Consider the following 24,584-nt stretch of genomic DNA (forward strand, 5'->3'; position numbering starts at 1 on the left):
TTCACCCAACAATGTAGGTGTGGCTAACTTCATCTGGGTCACCACCCACCTGACAACCAGGCATACTTAATGAACTGGTGGGTGTGGCCACATAAAAACCTAATTTTAACTCTTTCTGTACACTCTTTTGGAAAAGATCCTCCTCCTAGTATAATAATAATACTGTACCTGATAATCATTTTTAAGGGGGGAAATAAATCATGGAACTGCATCTTTAAGTAAATGTACTAAGTTACTTTACACCCGTGGTATATAGGATACTCTAAAATAGCCCTGCGGTAGAGATCTTAGAGGATCTGCTGCAGGGCGAGGCAAAAAGGAAGTGCTCCAATTGATTTGTCCTGATGCTGGCCACTGCAGTCCCCCCCCACCTTCCCCCCCACCTCCTCTCCCTCTCTCTTTTAAAAGCCTCTTCCAGAAAGCAGGAGAGAGAGATTTGACCCCTGTGGGTACCACAGGCTGCTCCGGAGAGCAGACGCCAAAGCCACAGACCTAAGACTCCACTGTAAGAAATGTCCCACCTTTCGTATTCATTTCATCTTTTGTATTGAGCTCTAAATTCAAAAATGTCAACAAACAAAAGTACATTATCCGACATGGTTAAGAGCACTTCTTTCAACGACAAATCAGATTTGCTGCTTTAACAAAGGTTCTCAGGGGGTCTTGGGTGAACTTTAAAAAAAAATACATCGGGAGGTAGAGAGTATTCCTTCTATTCTTTGGGTCCAAAATGTTAAGACTAGAACTGACTACTTCTAGTCCATGGGCCAGACGGGTTGTCGGTATCAAAAAGGTGGCAAAGGTTACCATGCATTTTTGAAAAGCTCTATATCTGTAGATTATATTTTGGTATGATAACCCTTTCTTAGACCCAGCTAAATTGGTGTTATCAGCCGCTAGAGTTGGTCCCATTAACTTTACATTACAGGGAAAAAAAGCAAAAAATTAATCTGCTTTAAGTAGCATAAGAGGGGTCAAACTAGGGGGTTTTCATGATGCTGAATCCATTGCAAGCATCTGTTTAGCACGAAAAACATTCCTGGGGCTAAAACAGCCCCCACAAAAGTGATGACTCATCACTTTTCATCACTAAACCATAGTCTTTTTAGCCCAAGGAATGTTGTTTGTGCAAAACAGATGCTTGCAATGGATTCAGCATCATGACAAACCCCTAGTTTGACCCCTGACACCCCTCTTATGCTACTAAAAGCAGATTATTTTTTTGCTTATTTTCCCTGTAATGTAAAGTTAATGGGACACCAACTCCAGCGGCTGATAACACCAATTTAGCTGGGTCTAAGAAAGGGTTATCATACCAAAATATAATCTACAGATATAGAGCTTTTCAAAAATGCATGGTAACCTTTGCCACCTTTTTGATACCGACAACCCGTCTGGCCCATGGACTATTCTTGGTGGAAGGCAAAATGTTGCTATATGCAATATATCACAACATTGTTTTTCGTTGACAGAGCCTACAAACTCATAGAAAAGGGAGGTTTAACCCTCGACTTCTTCTCACAAATACGAAAATGGAGATTCTCACACTACTTTGTTTTTGAAGCCGATTATAGAGACGTGTGGGAAACCTATTTGAGAGCATACATCGTTTCATTTCGCTCTTCACTAAAGAAATGTCTAGTAGAGCAGAGCCACTGGAAGAACTAAAACACCAGTTGCACTTGGACAATGCTCAGAACAGAGCCCTTCTGTGGAGGAAAACAGCAGGGTCTCGGGGCTCGAGGAGAAACGTAACCAAAAGCTGTCAGAAAGAATAAGCACAAGCAGAGCTCATGTTTACAGCGCAGATTTGCTTTCAATTCAGGGATATAATCAGTCAGCGATGGTAACGGAAATACAATCATGATCGCTTTTTGAATCTTGATTCATTGATCATCGATTAATTTAGCATTCACCTTACTGCTGTTGTATTCATATATGACAGAATGTTGATGTTCTGAATGTAAGGCCTCCTACTGTAGCATGGAAAGTAAACAAAGGCTGATAATTTGCTCTGTGTAGTTATTAACCACTTAAACCCTGTACTTACTCGGTTGAGCAGAGCTCATATTCTAGTATTACTAGGCTCTATACAAGCAGTTTTCTGTTTTCTCTCTAAATTAAACATTGTGAGCTTGTCGATCTGCTATTTTTCCCAGAATATGGATGCTGGGTTCAAGTGGTTAAACATCTTTCCCATTAGGTGAGCAGCAGGCCCATACAGCAGTGGGGAGTTGGTAACCAAATGGACCCTTATAGCTCTTTAACTCTTGTTGGAGTAAAATGAAACCATCGTTTTACGCTCTCAAGAGTTAAATCATTGTTAAACATCTGCAATAGTAATGGTTCCAACATCACTACAGCATGGAATTGTGGACAAAATCATATCCAACGATAGCAAAATATTCTACGGTTTGGGTCTGAGAGGCAAAAAGGTTGAAAGTCACTGCCAGACAGCAAGGTTAAGTAGCTAATAGCTACTAGCTAGTAAGCAGGCCCAGCAAGACGACAAGTTCCAAGGTCTTATACTGTTAACATTATGGAGAATGTGTCTCGTATGAGGCGTGCAGAAATCTCGATAAAGCAGTGACCATGGCCTTCCGTTCCCAGCCGCTAAGAATGGAACAACCCGTTTTCATAGTCAGACAGAGGAATGTTAGTCCTCAGAAATATCTTAATAATCTGTATGCATCCTTGTGTGTGTGTGTGTGTGTGTGTGTGGGGGGGGGGGGTCCTCACTGGCAAAAAAATAAACACAGATCTTCTCTTATAGTGGTCCCTAGGACTCCACACCCACGCGCACCCACGCACATGGACACAGATAGCTTTCTTTTTTAAGAAATAAGACATTGCTACTCAACAACTAGATCAAGCCCAGTCTGTCAAGATGTGACATTTCTTGCAGTGGGATTCCTAGCAGAGAAAATCAATCCATCACCACGCACACACAGGAAGGAAGCCAGGCTCAGGGAGGGAGAGAGAGAGAGAGAGAGAGAGAGAGAGAGAGAGAGAGAGAGAGAGAGAGAGAGAGAGAGAGAGAGAGAGAGAGAGAGAGAGAGAGATACTGCTCTTAATGACATGTCTCTGTGTGCCTGGACCAGAGGGAGGGGGGGCGGGAGGTGGGGGGTAACCGGATATTTAAACAGAGATAAGAGTGTGTGCCAAAGGGGCCGGGATTCGGATACAACCGAAGCCCCATGGCAACAAGCCTATCACGGGCTATCGGATATGGAAAGGTAAATAGTCATGAAGCCTAGCCATGTTTTAATGCCGTAAATTAAAAACTCATGTATCATTCGTGCGAGGGTGTGTGATGTATGTATGTATGTATAATATATAATAATTGCGACCGTCAGGTATAGGAAACAAAATATAAAGGCCAGTGGTTCTCAACCTTTTCAGGCCGCGACCCCCAAAATAATCATATTTTAACTGGGGACCCCCCCAACCCTGACGAGCACTCAGAGTTGAGGCATTACATTTTGAATAACACAGTTCTATTGTGAAAATTGCGAGGCGTTGTGAGCATGTAGATCGGCTATTTTCACAATTTCTGCCTTTAACAATTTGGCCAATGTTTAATCACTTTAGAAATGTTCAGATACCCTCTATACACTTAAACTTTATGTTGGTTTGTTTACTGTTGAGTGAGGAAAATAATGTTTCACATTAAGCTAATCATCTGGGGACCCCCCAAAATAATTTGGGGACCCCCTTGGGGGTCCCGACCCACAGGTTGAGAACCACTGCTCTCTACTATAGAGGATAAACAGTTGCTTGGTGGTTTTTGATCACACAGATCCACTACTCTGGCGTATATCCAGAGGATCAGAGCTCTCTGACCTACTGAAATCTAAATTCTATGAATGGGCTCATCGGACGCCAGAGGAACCCGGCGGTATCAGAGCTACGCCCACTGCTTTGAAGAGCATGGCGCAATCCTCAGATCCCATGGAAGCTGATGGTTCCTCTATCACTTCTAATGCTTTCCTTTCAGTTTGGCAAAGAAGTCTGATGACAAGACCAGAGACACAGCAGTATAGATACCTTTGACTACTGTCTGTCAAAGTTACACAACAGACACACATCTACTGAATGGGCACGCACACAGATACTGTACACACACACACACACACACACACACACACACACACACACACACACACACACACACACACACACACACACACACACACACACACACACACACACACACACACACACACACAGTACTGTATGTGCAGTCATACACAAACATGTTTGAGCAGAATGAGCACATACACAGAAGTGCATGCGCACAAACACATGCATATCGTTGTCGGGCAAAAACCTTGTATCTCCAAGTTTTACATGTGTATGTTCTTTCGCAAAGTAAAGCCCTGCTGCATCATACAAGGCCGTTGCACAAAAGTAGTGAAAACAGCCGATCTACAAGCACACAACGCGGTGCGAGGCGTGCTGTTTTCACTATAGTTTAAATAATTTTTTTTAAATGATAAATGCAAAACCAACGGTTTTGGACATACAAGGTTTCCACCCAACAGCGACGATATGCGCGGCATTGCGCGCACGCGCACACGCACACACACGCACACGCACACGCACACACACACACACACACACACACACACACACACACACACACACACACTTCCCTCCCTCACGTCCCATAGCACCTCCGAGCAGTGGCAGCAGCAGCACAGTCCTAACCTGCTCCGGCCTCGTGGGATCAGGTGATGCTCCTCTAAAGGATTAGCAGACACTGGATCTCCTTTGGCATGGAGACAGGAATTTTCATTACAATGATCTTGGGTGTGGTGCTCCAGGAATGTCTTCCCAATGGGAAGGAGAGGAGTGCATGGAGGTGGGCTGGAGTGGGAGGCTCGGGTGGGAGTTGGGGAGGGGGATTACCCTCCTCTCCTCATTACGGTATACAATAGGGATGGGACGATAAGCGGTTTTATCGTTTGTCGTGATAAAAAAACACTCGCGATAATCGTATCATGGAGATTTAATTTATCGCGATATCGATCGTCCTCCGTCATGCACTGGGATCAGTTCACCTTTTATCTGCCGAGCTGCATATCCGATACCACTTAAACCCTCTATAATTGGTAAAAGGTACTTATAATATACGTACTTGATACAGTCTTTTCTTCACTATCAAATGTCTTTGCCAAAAAATAGCTGATCTACAAGCTCACAGCGTGTCACGTTGCGACGCGTTGTGAGATTGTAGATCAGCAATTTTTTTGGCAAATGTTCCGCCCCAGGATAATGGATTTTGATTATCACGATAATATCGTAAATCACGATTTATTTTGTCACAATAATCGTGATATGAATTTTTCATAACGTCCTATCCCTAGTATACAATCACACTCAGAATTATCCAATTAGAAAAGTTACACAGTTGATTTAACTCTGAGAGAGTACAAATGTGCACGCATTTATACATTACAAATTGATACGTTAACACTGAGGAGTTCTGTTTTATCTGATATTAAAAAGCACATGTGAAGGCCTTTACATCAGGGTTCTAACTCTAAGAGGTCAAAGAGATTTGGTGTAGCGGGAAAAAAGAGCAGACCAAGTACAGAGTGAAAGGTCAAGTGTATTAAGTAATGAAGGTTCAAGTGGTTAAATATCTGAAAACACAAATTGACATGAATCCAAAATACACTGATGATTGTGCTGTTAAACAATGAAAACTATATGGAATCTCTGAAAAGGTTATGGGGGTCCCTGTTTCATCTCTCCGTCAACTAAGGGGTCCTTGGCCTGAAAACGTTGAAGACCCCTGCTTTACATAAACTAGATGAGTGCATATTTCCTTTATAGTCAGTCGAATTGCACACGGAAGAGCCCCCTTTCACCGGGAACGTTGGAGCCAAGGGCACTAGCGTTTCAGACGAAGCAAGCGCAGTAACGTTCTAAATGCAGAAGTCCTGCAATACCAATTCTATTCAATAATCCTTTGGGCTACTGGGGACTTAAATTCATAGGACCACAATGGAAATGGAAAAAGTCCCCAGGATTACATTTTTTGTCTTTGTCTTAATGTACCATATGCTGTTTACATTTCTGACTGATAAAATGTTAGACAGACTCAGACTATTACATCTGACAGGTATGATGTACTGTAAGAGCAAAATGGCCGCTTTGTCAATATGGTCAATTTCCATCTGAGAACAATTTGGGGTAAGGTACAGAATAATAAACTGTCAAACACAATGTGAACATAAATGCATCCATTTCTGTCCACTTCCGTTTGAGCTGTATATACAGTGCCAAAGTGCTGCTTTCCATATCGTCACTGTCGGGGAGAAACCTCGTATCTCCAAGTTTCACATTTGTATGTTTTGTGCGTAAAGTAAAGCCCTGCTTCATCATACAAGACTGTCACACAAAACTAGTGAAAATAGCCGATCTACAAGCACACAACGCCTCGCGATGTGCTTGTATTTTCACTAGTTTAAATCATTTTAAAGATGATCAATACAAAAGAACAGTTTTGGACATACAGTACAAGGTTTTCACCCGACAACGGCGATATCTGTGTTCTGTTTGAGCTGTGCATACTATAGGGACAGTGCTGTTGTCCACATCTGTTCTATTTGAACTGTGCATACTATAGGGACAGTGCTGTTGTCCACATCTGTTCTATTTGAACTATGCATACTATAGTGACGGACAGTGCTGTCGTCCATATCTGTGCGCTTCGAGAACAGCAGGAGTGAAGCCGGTACTTCTCCCCCAGCAGGGACAGATTACGTGGACCAGTGCACCAGCGAAAAGTGCAATATATGTCACCGGCTCCATTTAATCCAATTAGTAATCCCTGGGCCGTCCTTTCAAAGACATTATGTGAAGCGAGGAGAAGGGAAGGTGCTCCTAATCGCCGTGGAATCTGCAGAGATCCAGCAAAACATGTCCACCTCTCCTCCACCACCCCCCAACCCTCCTCCTCCTCCTCCTCGTGTCCCTCCCTCTTCCTGACTTGCAGATGTCCACAGCTGTCCGGCAAGGAGCTTGGAAAAGAAAAAGAATCAAGGTTTTACACAATGCAAGCTGATAGTCTGCTGCTTGGGAGAGACCGGACATGAACAGTCATGATGAACTCAGTCCACTATGGTAACAACAACGCTGCCAAACCTTAGTCATTCCCAGGAAACGTGCACACATAGACATCAAAGGGGGCTTGAGCCCCTGCCCTTTTATCTGTCTGTAAACACTGCCCTTTCCAAGCCATAAATGCAGGTTTTACTATGGTGAAATAAATGCAAACGCCCTCTTTCCATGCCATACCTGAAGGCAGCTTTCAAGAGAATTGCCTATTGTCCAAACTCTCCCGAACTTGAACGGAGCATCAAAGAATTGTATTCTTTGTGTAGAAATCCATGCCATTACGTCACATCTACAGGATTGACTTGATTATGCTTAGTTCAGTGTGGCATCACACTGAACTGCGACGCGTTGTGAACTTGGAGGTCGGCTATTTTCGATGTTTTCACCAAAAGTGCCCTTTTAGAAATGTCAGCCCCCTGCCTCTCTAACATTCTCTGCATGTCCCTGTCATTCCATCCCTTTTCAATGGGTTACATGTGGCTTGAATACTGCCGTGGTCAGGGCCCACGAAGGGCTCTGTTCCCGGTATGTACTTATTTATACTTTATTTGTTTATTTAGACGGGACACCGCATATTAATGAACATTGCATAACAATGCAGCATAAATACGCCGAATTTAGCAACAATGCTAAACAACCGCAGTCTCCACAGAAGATCGTATGAAAACAAGCAGACAGTGGAGTACATTACATTACACAGGGAAACGGAGCATAAATGTGAATACAAGAACAAAGCTATAAATGGTGCAAAGTATATCTATTTTCCACTTGGCTCGTGTACTCGTGTAGTATCGCACTGGGCAGTTAGCAGCGTTTTAGAGGGCAATTAATATAATATACAAAGTATTTGTATATAGTGAGCTGTGAGTAGTACAGGATACGTTGACAAATAAAGTGCATGATTATAGATGGTTGGTGGTGATGGTATAGGTGGTTGGTGTTTTTGCATTTTCCAATGGGGTCACCGACTTTACGGAGTAATCTTTAGCCAATGAGGAAGGCAGCAAGAACTTTGCGGAGGAACGTTTAGCCAATGAGCAAGCTGCATAAACGTGACGTCACCAAGAATGCTGGTCCCTCATTGGCTAAAAATGACTCGATAAAGTTGGAACCAGAACAATAAGTGTGTTGCCCCTATATGCAAGCACACTAATGAAGGTTAGATGGGGGGGTCCTTGATATTACAACGCTTGAGAACTACTGCTGTATGGGAAAAGATCCCTCCGGGGACCTCCTCCTTCTGCGGCACAAGGGGGGAAAACAGACAAGGAAGTGCAGGGTTATGTGGGAGCAGAGGGCAGCAGATGAGCAGTGAGAGGGAGAGGGGGCCAGGGGAATGAGAAAGATTCACCACAACAACACAAGTCTCTCTCTCTCTCTCTCTCTCTCTCCCTCTCTCTCGCTCCCTCTCGCCCTCTCTCCCTCCCTCCCTCCTCCCTGCTGAACCACATCCAGTTCTTATACATTCGCGGGGGCCGCGGCCAAGCCAACTTCCACAGCTGTCACACATTTTCAACAGATTCCACCAGGCCCCTAGATGAGGACCGGGGAGAGAGAAGACATTCCTTCGCCATTACACATGAGGCTAAAAGGAATTACCGTTAACATCTGATAGTGTGGAAGTGGGAAATTTGCCACCCCAGTCCTTGCCCAAAGCACTCCGGAACTCGGGGGTCATGGATTTATTATCTCAGATGGCCCCTCTGAGGTCACCGGGGGCCCTTTTTTTTTTTTTTTTTTTCTGTCCTCCGTGTTCCGGTGCAAAAAAAAAAAAGAAAAGGGAAAAAAAGGGCAGAAGAAGAGGAGGAAAAAAAAGACCCTCGAGCCCCAAGTGTGCTATTCATTAAGTACACTGTGCAAGCATTGTGCGGGAGGGAGGCTGTGGGGAGGGGGGGGGATGGTGGGGGGGGGGGGGGGGGACTCGACTCACAAGGGTGGGAGACACATGTTACTGTTGCTCTACGGGTTTTTGTCATAGGAACGGCATGTCTCGTCAGACAGAGAGAGAGAGAGAGAGAGAGAGAAAGAGAGAGAGAGAGAGAGGGAGAGAGAGAGAGGGAGAGAGAGAGAGAGAGAGAGAGAGAGAGAGAGAGGGAGAGAGGGAGGGAGGCCATTCTCAGCTGTTGGGGGTTGCAGTGCGCTCTGTGAGAGACCCTTGCTCAATCCCCAGAGCTCCCATGGCCACATAAACAGGATGCCTCCAATGTGTGTGTGATTGCACAAGTGTGGGAGACAAGCCCCGAGTTCACTAAGAATGTTTTTTTCTTTTCTTTTTTTTTAACAAGGAGAAACTCCTCAGCGTGCAGCCGAGTTTCATTTCGTTGTGTTTGAGAAACTTTGTTTGACACAGAAGAGCCCTGACCAGCCCTAAGAAAGCGGTTTTATTAGTTTTTTCTTTTTTTAGCATATCGTCGTTGTCGGGTTGAAACCTTGTATGTCCAAAACCGCTCTTTTTGCATTTATCATTTTAAAAATGACTTAAACTAGTGAAAACAGCCGATCTACAAGCACACAACGCCTCGCGGTGCGAGGCGTTGTGTGCTTGTAGATCGGCTGTTTTCACTACTTTTGTGCGACAGCCTTGTATGATGAAACAGGGCTTTACTTTGCGAAAGAACGGACACATTTGAAACTTGGAGATACAAGGTAAATTTCCACCCGACAACGACGATATGCATGTCAACAGTACTGTATGTTGGACATTTAGAGGACATAATACTGTACATGTACTGTACAATTATACTTGGAAGCCAAACCAGCAAATAAATACAATTTGCTGTAAGGTCTGAGGTTCAAAACACGATGCATGCAATGCAGCACACAGGTCTTCAACAGGGGGTTTGGAACCCCTACGGGGTCCTCAGAGTTACTGCAGGGGGTCCGGCAAACCTTTGCGTGATGGGGAGCATTCGCCGAAAACAAGCTCAAGAGTTAAATTATTGTTTAACATCTGCATTACTTCTAATTCACAAGAAGTCTAACACTACAGTCACAATTAGAGAATGTATATATAGGCTACTGTATATTTTCTGATCAACGTTTGCCTGCATCTCTCCTATGGTACCAACATCAGTAGAGCATGGAATTGTGGACAACATATTGTCTAACAATAACAAAATAATGGATCTTGATATGAAAAGGGTTGAAAACCACTGGTTTAGACTGATACTAGGTTTGATGTTTACTGGTACTGTAGCTCTCAACTTACTACAAGTTACTTGAATGTTGTGGTTTTTTGCGCTCCATTTCCATTCATCCTGTGTAATTATATTATCGACTATGGGTTCATCTTGCACTTTGTATGTCGCTCTGGATAAGAGCATCTGGTAAAATCCTAAATTTGAAACTGTAATTGTAAATTGCTTACAGCTGTCAGCCTGTCAAGTATATGTTGTTTAAATTATTACATATGTAGACCTACTAGATGATGATGTTGTTTTTCGACAATTAGAATACTTTTCTTTCAGGAAAAATTCAGTCCTGGCAGGGACAGGCAGAGAATGTTAGAGAGGCAGGGGCTGGCATTTCTAAAGGGGCCTTATGGTGAAAATATCGAAAATAGCAGACCTCCAAGCTCACAATGCGTCGCGCTGCGACGCGTTGTGAGCTTGGAGGTCGGCTATTTTCAGCACTTGATACCACACAAAACTAAGCATAATCAAGTCAATTCTGGAGATGTGGCATAACGGCATGGATTTCTACACATTGAGGGCAATTCTTTCAACATAAGATGCTGCATTCAAGTTCAGGAGAGTTTGGACAAGGCAATTCTCTTGAATGCTGCCTTCAGGTATGGCATGGAATGGGGACATTTGCATTTCTTTCACCTTAGTGAAAACGGCATTCATGGTCTGGAGCAGGAACTTTTTTACAGACGGATAAAAGGGCAGGGGATGTCTATGTGTGCACGACACGTGCCCGGTAAGGTTCCATTTTGTTGCTGTCAGGGTTAGATTAACACTCTGGGTTTTACCGTGTCTTTTGGTGACTCCCAAATCTCACGTGCACATTTCAAAACACCTGTGACTCCCGGGCCCTTTCATAAACCCGCCGCTTCAAACACTTCATTCTCAACGTTCACAAGAGCTAAATATTTATAGAAAGGTCACAGTGCCAAAGTAACCCACCGCAATCTCTAAATCAGCCTCGTTTGGGAAATAACGTCCAGATGGTTCATGTTTTTTTGGAGGACCAGCGCACTTCTCTCAAACCTAATCCACAGTCCTTCCTATGACAGTGTCACACGCTGAAAATACCAGATCTACAAGCTCACGCGCGGCATATTTCGCGCAGCGCCGCAAGCTTGTTGATTTGGTATTTCTGACCCACTACGGCAGTGGTTCTCAACCTTTTCAGGCCGCGACCCCCAAAATAATCATATTTTAACTGGGGACCCCCCACCCTGCACAAGCACTTGGAATTGTAGGAGTTAGCATTACATTTAGTTTGACTCCCATCTGTTCCATTGTGAAAATAGCTGATCTACATCTGCTATTTTCACAAATTCTGCCTCTAATATTTGACAATTTGACCAATGTTTGACCAGAGTTACTAAAAAGGTCTTTAAAGTCCTTAAATTGTCACTTTAGAAATGTGCAGATACCCTGTATACACTTATACTGTATGTTGGACTGTTCACTGTTGAGAGAGAAAACAACGTTGCACATTAAGTTAATCATCTGGGGACCCCCCCAAAATCATTTGGGGTCCCGACCCCCAGGTTGAGAACCACTGCACTATACGGCACGGCCATGTGGCTCTAAGTATAAACCAGGCCTCAGCCTGCAGTTGCAGTGTTTTCCACGGAGGTGGTGTTTTCACTGTTTCCATGACCGGCCGGGGGGAAGTTTTGATGTCGGCCCCTCTGCTCTCCGTAATTTCAGTGCAAATCCCCCGCAGCCCGTGCCTGACTTCCAGGAAGTGGAAGGCAGCGGAGGTATGCCGGAGCCTGCGTCATCGTCCAGTGAGTCAACTAAACCCATTTAGGCCTAGAAGAATTATTGAATGCTTTAACCAGTGAAAAATAGCAGATATACATGCTCACAGCGCGGCACCGAGTGCCGCGCTGCGAGCTTGTAGATCTGCTATTTTTGAAAAAGTCGTGAAAATGTGTGCAAATCTTTGAATATATGTATTTTCAAAGCGAACGTTTTGTAACTCAGATTTTGCTTCTGGGTGGTCCCTGGAACTACATATTTTGAGATGGGGGTCCGTGTGGCCAAATAAATATCATTTTGGGGGTCGTTCACATGACAAGGTTTGAGAACCACTGACATAGTAGTCTCTCAAGAACAGACTAACTGAACTCCAAGTTAAGTGAAAAGGACCTTTTCTTTGACGATGGCTATATCCAGATTGCTGACATAGAAACATAGGGTTTTCAAAAAAAATATTAGAAGGATTCAAAAGACACTTTTAGAATCGGGTCAAAATTCGAATTTTCAAAAATAGCAGATCTACAAGCTCGCAGCGCGGCACTCGGTGCCGCGCTGTGAGCTTGTATATCTGCTATTTTTCAATAGTTAAAGCATAAAATAATGATACACTATAATGTGTTCTAAATGGGCTAAACAGTCTGCTGGGATATCTGTGAGGGAGAGCAGACCCACAGCCATTTCCATGACTTGGCCCTGCGTACCCGCGGCCGCGTCATGCCGGGTCTGACTGAGGGAGGTATTTGGACTTACGTATGAAAAGTATTTTTCAGACGTTGTTGCTGGATGTGTCATCTTGTACTGTAACAGGCCAGGGTTACATCCTGTTTCTTTCTTCGCCCTCTCACTGTCCTGCGATGCAGTGTTTTTTTTTCCCTCATGAATCACGATTAGATTTTTTTTCTATCTGGAATGTAAACATTTGCGACTCCAATCTGCAACTTGGACACAACGCACCGTTGTGAGCTTGTAGATCAGCTATTTTCAACATTTTTATATATTTTGTGAAATGGGATATTCTACGTAATCATTACTTTTACTTTTTGCACTTTAAGTATATTTTGATGCCAATACTTTCATACTTTTACTCAACTAAATCTTAAATACTGGACTTTAGTACTCGCATCTACATTGTTGTATTGATTCTTTTACTTAGTTAATACATGTGAGTACTACTTCTTCCCACACTGCGGGTAGGACATCTAGCCTACTTGTTGACATGACATAAGTGCAATATCCCCCTCTCACCAAGGGGGCGTGCCTTCTTGGCTGCAGTGGTATAAATCTGCTCTTTCACGCAGGCGATCAAAGCTCGAATCCCTGGTAGAACATGAACTTTTTGAATTGCAAAATAGAATAAGGAAAATAAAAAATAACAAAAGTTTATTGATTTAATTTACCCGTAATTGCCGGACTATAAGCCGCGGCTTTTTAACCATGTTTTGAACCCTGCGGCTTATACAACAGTGCGGCTTATATAGAGATTTTTACAGCTAACGGCCAGTTAGTTCGTTTTACAATAGTCTTTAACAAGGATTTATAAATAGATTTATACAGCTAACGGCCACCAGGGGCGCTCTAGCGGGAATCAGGAAGGACACCTGTGGCTTATAGCCAGGTGCGGCTTATATATGTAAACATTTGTTTTTTGTTCCAAATTTAGCTGGTGCGGCTTTTATTCAGGTGCGGCTTATAGTCCAGCAATTACGGTAATCTGTCGATTTGATGAACAATAAGCATGACATACCGTAAATGTTAAACCTGTAATGGATGTACTGTTTGGAGTTTTTATTAAAAAATTAAATACAAATAAAAATCATACCCATTCATTCATTTTATCCTAACATTAAACCAAGCAAGTGTGTTTTATTTAGAAATATTTAGTTTCAGGGTGTGCAAACAGGCCTACTGCTTACACTACAGTAGGTAACTTACATTGCAAGCCTCCATAATAGGGAGATAAGTGACCGTCACGTCGCATACACAAACTTTAGAAGGCAGTCGTAGCCAATCAGGAGGGGATATGGGAAATGGGACAGATCCATGTTGATGACAAGATACTGTGTACTGCTTTGCGTGAAATGTGTTTTTCAAAAATCGGCCTAATGGTGGCGCTAGAAGATGGGCATGTGAGAAATCAGGGACGGAGGTTGTGATTTGCCATCCAATTTGTGTGATTTTAGGCAAAAATCTGTAGGAGCAGTGTTCAAAAATGTGTTTAGCAAAAATCTACCTGACGGTGGCGCTAGAAGAGGGGAATGTGAGAAATAATGGGGGAGGTTGCCTACACTACAGTAGGTAACTTACATTGCTAGCTACAAAAATGTACCCTTATGGGTCTAGCATTCGGTTCCATTGTACGATCTAAGAGTGAAACTGAGGATTTTACTGCGTATAGAATTCGGTGTGCAAGTCAACCAGTCAATGGTATATGAGTCAGGGTGCCGCCGCGAGAGTGGGCTAATAAGAAAACATATACAAGGATGCACACAAGGCTAGCTTTGAAGACAGACTCATTGATACTGATATCACCCATCATCACAGCAGCAGCAGCACCTGATAATAAAGCTATCCCTGCCAGAAGACGAAAAATGAAAGGAAGAAATAAGAGAGGAAGAGAAGAAAAAAAAAGAAAAAAGGCCTTGCCAGGTTGCTCTCGCTCTCACATACCCCCGGGGCATGGGTTCTTACCTTTCCTTTTGTCTGAACAGGGATATGGACAAGTCTGTCATTTGACCGTCTCCTTACGCTGTGTACACTTAAGATCTAGTTCTGACAGTCTATGAATCATCCGCTTGGAAACTGGGTTAGAGCACAATGGCCTCTTCATAAAGCAATGGTAGCCGGGGCCAGCTAGTATGGCACTATACTGCGCGCACCGCGGCAGCCATTTTGGAAATGTCGAGGGGTGGAGCGGAGACTGGATGACATATTTGAAGAAGGTCATATGACCAATTTTTTAGAAAGAAAACTAAAAACTGACCTTGGCAAGGCACTTGCAAGAGAATGTACAGTTTCGGTTCTACAATAACCTACAGTGCATGAAGTCGGAATAGCTTTTTAACGCCTCACATTCTTTACGTTAAAACTAGCATGTGTGCATGACTGTTGGAAGTAGAGGAAGTCCGCACACTGTTCCAAAGCTCCAGCGACAATTTTATTTCAAGTATACAACGTTTCAACCCACGCAGGTCTTCGTCAGGCACGACTGTTGACATCAGAAGAAATGTTTAATATAAACATATTACGTTGACTAAAAGATCAAGATTTATTTTTGAAGCTGCTAAGTTATGCAATACATATGGTACATGATATTTGAATCTCAGGCACGCACGCTCGCACACACACAGTTAAGCCCCGCACAAGTATTATCTAGTGGTGAAAACCTCCTCCCCCCTGCACATGATTGAAAATACCATCAATATTGACTTTGTAGGCCTATAGTGGAGAGAGAGAGACTGGGAATTCTGCCTAAATATTTAAACAACTTCTCCTCAATTTATACCTGTATATTCCCAGCGGGTTTCTCTCCTCACCTATTCCAGTGCAAGCTCCCCCCCACCCCCTTGGCCCTCGGGGCAGAGGCGTCAATTGGGTATGGCAAGCTATGGCAGCTGCCACAGGGGGAAATAATAAAATGTACTTTTTGCTAAGGTATGGCAACATGACTGGTGTCTTGCGCGCGTGCAAGACACCAGTCATGTTGCCATACCTTAGCTTTTTCTGAACTGACGCCACTGCCTTGGGGCCCCCGGTCTTCCCTCTCGCCTATAAGTTTATGCACCGGCGCACGTCGGTGCGTCGCGTGTCGGGGGGAAAAAAAACTGCCGACTCACAAGACCACGAGGCGTCGCAGGCGCGACACCTCATGGTCTTGTGGGTCGGCTTTTTTTTTTTTTTTTTTTTTTACATACGCAACGCGGTAATGAATCGGGTCTGTAGCGCGTTGCGGCGTCTCTCTGCATGAGCTGCTCTGGCTGTGCTCTCTGTCCGGTTCTACCTTACAGCGAGGAAATTAAATGTTAAATATTTACCATTCCCCTGGTATGTGACCCAGCGGATTCCAGCTGTGATGGGTAGCAGCCACATTCCTCCCACAGGAAGTTTATCCTTTCCACGTTTTCTTTTTTTCTCTTCTCTCTCTCTCTCTCTCTCTGTGGGTCCTCCCCCCCTCCCCTCTGTCCTCCCAACCCCCTCCTCCTCCTCCTGACAGTTGCTTTTGAACGTGGCTGTAAGCCTCAACCTCTGTCATGGCTGATACATAAACACAGGACATGTTGTGCAAAGGGTGTCAAACGAATCGAATCAGTCGATTACAATCTCGAAGGTGATGATGATTTGTTATAGTTGTTTATATTAGCGATTGTTTTCTAATGCTCTTTAAACCATTTTTTCATATCAAGGACCTCCAAATTAAAAATATATGTGGTGCCAGGGACCCCACACAAGATTTCTGTTGAAATGTTTAAAAAATATCCCAAATATTTGTCTTTTTTCCCAACAAGCTCAAAATGTGTCGCGATGTGAGCTTGCTGATCCAAGTTGCTTCTTTTGGGCTTGTTTTCATAGGAATGGGTGCTTCTTTCTTTAGCAAAATCTGGCAACACAGCTGATTACCTACATTACACCAGCGGGACGAAGTGAACAGATTGAGGGTGCGTTCGGAAATACAGCACGGAGCGCACTGGCCAATATAAACTAATCCGTGAGTGCGCTCGGGGTACGCATTTCCGAACGCACCCTGAGCGCACCCTGAATGAAGCAGCACACAGAGAAAAACTCATGGCGCCCGCTGTAAAGAGGCAATGGCGGCGCCCTGGAGAAGGCCAGGAATTATTTTGGAGTGGTTTGTTGGCAGATCTACAAACTTTCTGGGAGTTTGATGTCCTAGGACACAGGCGGTAGAGCTTTCAATTAATATTCAATAATTTAACCTATATTTGAATATTAAATATAAATTCATGTTTGGTTGAAAAGAGGAACCAGGGCCTCACCAGTCCTTGCGGCCCTGGGCCCTGTAATCTTGCACAGTACCTGGCCTCGCAAAATCACAGAGCCGTACATGTCTGCAGACTGCAAGATACACTTGAAGGACAACTTCAACCATTTTCAACCTATCTTCATATAATTGGTCCTCACTAACGCTCATGATAATATGGTACCATTTTTGTCTACTCGATCTGTGTCTCAGAGGAGGGCTAGCTGTGGACAGTTCCAAAACCTGCCTACCAGTGACATCATCGATGGAGAACCCAAGCTAATGGAAACGGCAGGCTGTCTATTCCTGGAAAGTTAGCGTGCTATAATGGAAGACACGGTTCTCACGTTAATAACATAATTGAAATCTGGTTTGAAAATAATAATAATAGTCCTGTGCCCGGGGGTGGGCACAGTATATGAGGGATTGAATTTCCCTGAGGAGTCTCAGAGGTCCACAGCCTTCCTATGAGAGACAGACCAAGTAGAAGAAAATAGTACCTAGTATCTATCATGACGTTTGCTTTTTTTCTTTTCTCTCTCTCTGTGGGCAAAATCATATTTTCTACCCTTGACATCAAGTTGGCCTCCATCATTAATAACAACATAATCAAATTTAAAGTGTGTTTTGGAATCTCTCAGCAGGGAAAAGTCATACTTTTGTCCAGGCGGTGAATGTGTCAAGAATGATGACCATTGCTCAGGTGAAAGGATGAGGGGGGTCGTCACTCTCCCTATAGCACGAAGGGCCCCAAGACCCATGCACCCCCACCCCGCCCTTCAATGTATATAGCCTTTTGATGCATGCATATGTGACTAGAAATCGTTTGGTAGGAAATGCCAGACACCCACAAGAAAAGAGAGAGAGAGAGAGAGAGAGAGAGAGAGAGAGAGAGCTGAGGTACCAAGAGCGTAAAATAGTTGTGGGAGAGCGACAGCTCTGCATCAATCGCAGCTCCGACGAGGAACGTTTTGCAGCTGGTTTATCGTTATTCCTCTGCTGTTTAAGCTGTCTTTGCATGTCAAAAGTATTTTCCTGCTTACAAATCAGAGGAAGCAATCCCTTTGGCCGCGGTGCCGCGGTCTAAGCCCCTTCCCCCAGGGCTCCGCGCTTTGATCACCTGTGCCGTCGGCCATCAAGCAAAAAGGAAAATAAAGAAAGAAACTTGCTGCTGGGATAAGCATGTGTTCTTTGCCCTGAATAGAGGAACTACACGAGACCCCCTCCCCACTTCCCCTCCCCTACACCTCCTCTCCGGCCTTCTCTCTTTTCAACAATCCCTTTGTTCTTGTCTGGGCTCTCCTGATGATCCTGGGAACAAACCGTCACAGCGAGGGGTGGGGAGGGAGGGGCTATGCCACTGGTCAAATTGTTTGGGGAATGCTTCGGCCTCGGCTCCATTAACGAGGACCCCCTCACAATAAACACATTAGAATCAACTAATTAGCTCGCCAATGGTACGCCGACAAGGGTTTGTCTGGGTTTGCCCCCGGTTTCAAGCTGGGTGTCCAGAATCCCAACAACGCAAGATGTCCCGGGTTTTCAACATTCACTAATTGTCCCGGTTTTCACCACAGTAAAAATCAATGGGCGTCCCACTTGGTACAGACATGCACAGAGCTACTTCTGTTAGGGAACTCAGTGCAGTTGCTGTTTATTGGCCGACCACTGGTCAGTCTCAGCACCATGCTTCTTCTCAACCAATCACATTTCACACACTTTATAATATTTGTCCCGGTTTATTTTTTGACTACGGCACAACGCAACGCTCCTAGTGGAGCCCTGGCGTAATGCTGCTGCTGCTGCTGCTGCTGCTTTAAAAATGCTGCTCACCCTCCACCGCGACCTGGCGTTTCCCAGGAACCCTGAGCGCAACGGTGGGGGCCAGTGGTGGGCAAGGAGGTAGGGAGCGCTTCGCTGTGTCCACTTGGACCGCGCGGAGGTGCCGAAAGTCGGGGGGACAAAGATTTACAATTTTGTCCATAACGGCACATAACTCGGTAACGGCACTGAGTCGGCTCATGCGACCGTCGCAACGCTCGACACGGCGACTCGCTTGCTCGGTGGTGTCTCACGTGGCTCATGGTAGCCTGAGACGGCGCGCCTCTGTCGTCAACACCGAAAACAAGCGCTCCTTTCCCTTGCAGCCCCCCACGCCCCCACCGTTGCACTTAGGGTCATTGGGAAAAACGTGGACGCCCCACCACCTGTCGTTTTGCATCTATACTTTTATGTACTGGGGTTTCGGAACCCCTATTGGTAGGGGAGTACCTAAAAGCAGATCCAATTCATCACAAAACCAAAACAAATATATTGCTCATTTTATATTCAATAAAAAATATTTTATAAGTTGCTTGACAGAATAATCGTTATTTTGAGTTCTACTACATACCACCATACCCCCTACCTTTGTGCTCAATTCATGGGAAAAACCTATGCTATAAGCGTTCCCCATGGTGTGCATACTGTACATGTGTGCGTTTATGATTGTGCATGCATGACCATGTGTGTGGATGAACGTGTGCGGTCACTTTGAAAATACGGTCCTTGTAGATGGCTGAGAGGGAGAGAACTACAAGCTCGCAGCGCCTCACTTCGTGCCGAACTGCGAGCTTGAACAGTTGCTATCTTTATAGATATTGAATAATTTGGGGGTCTTTGAGAGGCGCTGCTGTAAATGCTGAAAAGGCTTCAGTGTGCAACAGCAGAGACCCTCAGTGATATGTGTGACCCTCAGCCCCACCAGAGACCCAGACCGCTTGTCACCACTGCCCCAAGTTTTAAGACAGGCTTAATTGGCTTCCCCCTCCCCCCCAAGAGGAGGAGGGAAGGACGGATGCACACACACACACACACACACACACACACACACACACACACACACACACACACACACACACACACACACACACACACACACACACACACACACACACACACACACACGGATACATCATTGCTGTTGGGCAAAACACCTTGTAACTGCAAAAGTAGTGAAAATAGTGACCTGCCAGCTCAAAACGTGTCGCATCGATCAGCTATTTCCACTGAATCCTCTGAAATGCATTGCATTGTGAGCTTGTAGATCTGCTATTTTCAAAAGATGTTTATACATTTCAAAACTTGAAATGGGACATTCTGCATAATGTGTACTTTTACTTTTGGTAAAGTAAATGTTGATGCCAATACATTTTGCATACCGGACTTGTATACTAGAGTATACTCAGGGCTGTAGCAAGTCTAATCAGCGCTCTATGCGAGCTCTCTCTCGAATGCGCCTCTCTCCATTTTTGCGGGTTTTGGCGTGAATTTAGTCTGTTTTGGCCGGTTTTGGGCCGGTCTGGGGCTGGTTTGGGGCTGGTTTGGGTCCACTCCCTCCATTTCGGCGTCCCCTCTAGGATGGCGCTATAGGCGGCCACTTAGCTCGCCTATAGCTAAAAACAGCCCTGAGAGTACTTCTGTGTTGCAGTATTGATACTTTTGCTTAAGTAAAAAAATGTGAGTACTCCACCACTTCCACCACTGGTACTTCTTCCACCAATGCTAGCAACCCTCTCTCCTCTTCCCCTCTGTGTGTTTCAACCCGCCCGGACGGCTCGGGCCTCCTCACTCCTCAAATTGATTTAGCCCCCCCCCCTCCGGCCGGGGGCCCCATCCATTCCAGCACAGAGTGACAGTTTTACATTTGCCCCCTCGCCGTGTTATTATTATCGCTGTTGTGCTGCCAGCTACAACTATTGTGCAAATGAAAATGTAGCACCAGGCACAATATTCCCCCCTTCTTCACAAGATGTGCACTCAGCGGGCGGAATATCTCCCGAGTGTGTTTACAGCACGGAGAGCCCGCTCATTATTTTTTAATGTTAAGAGAGAGAGAGAGAGAGAGAGAGAGAGAGAGAGAAAGAGAAATGCAGAGAGCATGGGCTGAAAAAAATGTTTTATGGACAGGAAAACAGCTAATAGTTGCTGTCAGTGTCGGCATGCTCTGTAAATGAATTGAATCTTTTATTTGACTTGGCCTTGGCTTTTTGAGTTCATTTCTTTTGTTCGAAAGAAGTGAGCCAGACACTTTATGGTATCAAATACAGCATATATCAGTACATTTGTATTTTGTACAGTTTATTCTTATTTCTTTCTTTCTTATCTTCTTCATATTGAGGCCTTTTCCACCGGTTTGGGTCCTTTCTCCCACCTATGGGATGAACCAGAGGTGAGCTTTTCCACCGAGAAACAAGTTGGTTCCGAACCGTAAAAGTTGGTTTCACGGCCGGTTCGCAAGAACGAACCAAGGTTCCAAGACATTTGCCATCCCATAGGCGGGAGAAAGAACCTGAACCGGCTCTTTGCCGGTGGAAAAGGCCCCATTGTGGGCATTCACCTGGCTTATCTGAAACGAATTACAAAAAATACAAATAACATTTGATGCAGTCTCAAAGGGATTGTTCCCCCCGTTCTCACTGGCATGTACATGGATTGAAACAATATTGTTCCCCCCCGCAATCACACACATACACACACACTAAGAGATCTTATTTCCAACACGTACTTGCAAAACTGCTACACATGTTTGCGTGAAAACACCAACCCAACGCTGAGAAGCGTCAGTAGGGTTTTGCTACAGCAGGGGCCATGGGGACGCGTTAATGAGACATAGTGTACAGCAATGCTTCTATCCCGCTCGGGGCTTCAAAAGAGACTACCAATCACTTAACGAACCCTAACCAATAGTGATAGATTCATCTTTATAGTCGTTCGCATAAAGTCATTAATTTACGCTCCGTCGCGCGATGGCGTCACGGCGCGAAAACAGTAGACCCACAAGCTCAGAGCGCGTCGCATCCGCGCGGTGATCTTGGAGGTCTGCTATTTGGGGGTGTGAAACGGGCTTCAGATGAGAGGGGTGCGGGGCGGGGTGGGATGGAGGGCGGGTGAAAACTTTCTGATGGATTTCAAGTTTTAAATGGAAAGCTTCTGTGGAGCGCGCACACTACAAAGTGCCATGTGTAAATACTGAATAATGGAGAGAGAGGCCTTTCAAGTCCCCTCCGCTCAGTATCTGGCGTGGAAAAAACGAACGCCATTAATGGTGGCTTTTGGTGTGGTTTAACATCACACGGATACGTGAAACACCATCGCCAAGAGATGAATTTGTTATTATTAGTCTCCAAAGGCGCAAACGATTTACAAGCACCCCAGGCATTTGTCGTCAAGATGTGCGAAGTGCTGACTTGATTTGTTTGAGGCTCACATGACAATATTAATGAGGCCCTTAGTTGACTTGCTGCTAATGGTAGATGACGCTCGCGATTATTCATACTCTATAGTCTAGCATGTCAACAAAATGCTGAATTATTGTCACTGAGCGCATCAGTGCTTCACTTATTCGTAAGCTTTCTCTGCCATCTTTGTTGGACAAAACGCAACGCATATTGAGTTGAGGCACTTCCTAGGACATTTGATTTTATGAACCCTAGGGTGTACCTATTCTGGACTTGTCATAGGCGAACGGGCAACAGAAATAGCAGATCTACAAGCTCACAACCCATTGCAAACGTAGTCTATTCGGTGACCAGTCACTGAAGTTACAGTAGGGTGTAAAGTGGTTAATAGCCTAGAACATGGGTCTTCAATGTTTTCAGGCCAAGGACCCCTTAGTTGAGAGAGAGATGAAGCAGGGACCCACACAACCTTTTCATAGATTCCATATAGTTTCATCATTTGACAGCACAATCATCAGTGTATTTTGGATTCATGTCAATTTGTGTTTTCAGATATTTAACCACTTGAACTGTCAATACTTAATAAACTTGACCTTTCACTCTGTACTTAGTCTGCTCCTTTTCCCCTCTACACCAAACCCCTTTGCCTAAAATAGCCGATCTACAAGCTTACAACGCCTCGCAGCGCGAGGCGTTGTGAGCTTGAGAATCGGCTATTTTTTGCTAAAGGTCTCAGGGAAAAAAACTTTCTATCACACAAAAATTTGGAGGACCCCCTGTAGTAACTCTGAGGACCCCCTAGGGGTCCCGGACCCCCTGTTGAAGACCCTTGGCCTAGAACATTAAGTCAGGATTTCTCATGCCTAAAAGGAACAGAGTCATGTAAACAACTGGCATGCACACACACACTCTCAAGCGCTCACGCAGGCGCACACACACACACACACACACACACACACACACACACACACACACACACACACACACACACACACACACACACACACACACACACACACACACACACACACACACACACACACACACACACACACACACACACTCATTTTAAGACTGTGTATCGTTGCCAAGGAAGTTGACTCAGCGGTTGCCTGGCACCCGTTCTGATTGGCCAGAGCTCGGCTCTTGGAAATAAGTGTTGAAATAAGTGTTGTTTTTTACAGACTCTTAAAAGTGATTATTTTTCTCGTCCCATGGTCAAATGAATTTAGATGACTCATGAACTAAACTACCCACAATACACTGGTGGACGTGTGTAAGTAACACAAACACCGTTGCCAGCTCCTTTCAACTAAATGGAGCTGACAAAAATCTCCCAAAGGGACGTTTGCCAAATAAAACCCCATGCAGTACAAAAAGGAATAATATTACTGCATAACCAACTCGGGTGCGCAGCGCTGTTCCGACATATCATTATTCTGATGTTGCGTAATCAGACAAACACTATATCTAACCCTAACCCTAACCCTAACCCTAACTGTACTACGCGGGACCGCGAGGCGTTGTGTGCTTGTAGATCTGCTATATTCACTACTTTTGTGCGACAGCCTTGTATGATGAAGCAAGCAGGGCTTCGCTTTGCGAAACAATGTACAAATTTGAAACTTGGAGATACGAGGTTTCTGCCCGACAGTGATGATAAGACACATTTGAAACTGATGACACTATGATGCCGACATTATACAATATCATAAACAAGCACTGGGTAGGACCTGACATGCTTTGATCGACTGGTTTTGGCCATATACTTAACCGTATGACAGATCTCAGCTTGAAACATACATAAACCCATAGAAAAAAACATCCATGCCCTAAAACTGTTTCTCAACGTATTATCATATTTATATAATTTGTCATTGATTACTCTTATCTGTCCTACGGTATACAGGCTTCAACCCTGAAGAGCACAATAAAGGGTTCTGTACAGGGATTTGAACCTTAATAATAAATCAGCACACACACACACGCACACGTGCACATCACACACACACACACGCACGCGTGCACACACACACACGCACACACACAGAGAGAGAGAGAGAGAGACGCATACCAGTGAAACCTAAGAATGAGCCAGATATTAAATCATTCTTTGGCGTATATGAGAGTCTCTGATATCAGCGTGCAGGTTGTAGCTGATGTCACTTCTCCTGAATGCGTCAGTACTGTTAGTCTGAACAATAATCTGAGGAGGACTTGGCAGGGACGACACGTTGTGCTGCACCGTACAGGTGCGCACGCACGCACGCACGCACGCACGCACGCACGCACGCACGCACGCACGCACACACGCACACACACACA

This window comes from Nannobrachium achirus, assembly GCF_963921795.1.
Source record: "Nannobrachium achirus genome assembly, chromosome: 17".
Taxonomy (NCBI): Eukaryota; Metazoa; Chordata; class Actinopteri; order Myctophiformes; family Myctophidae; genus Nannobrachium; species Nannobrachium achirus.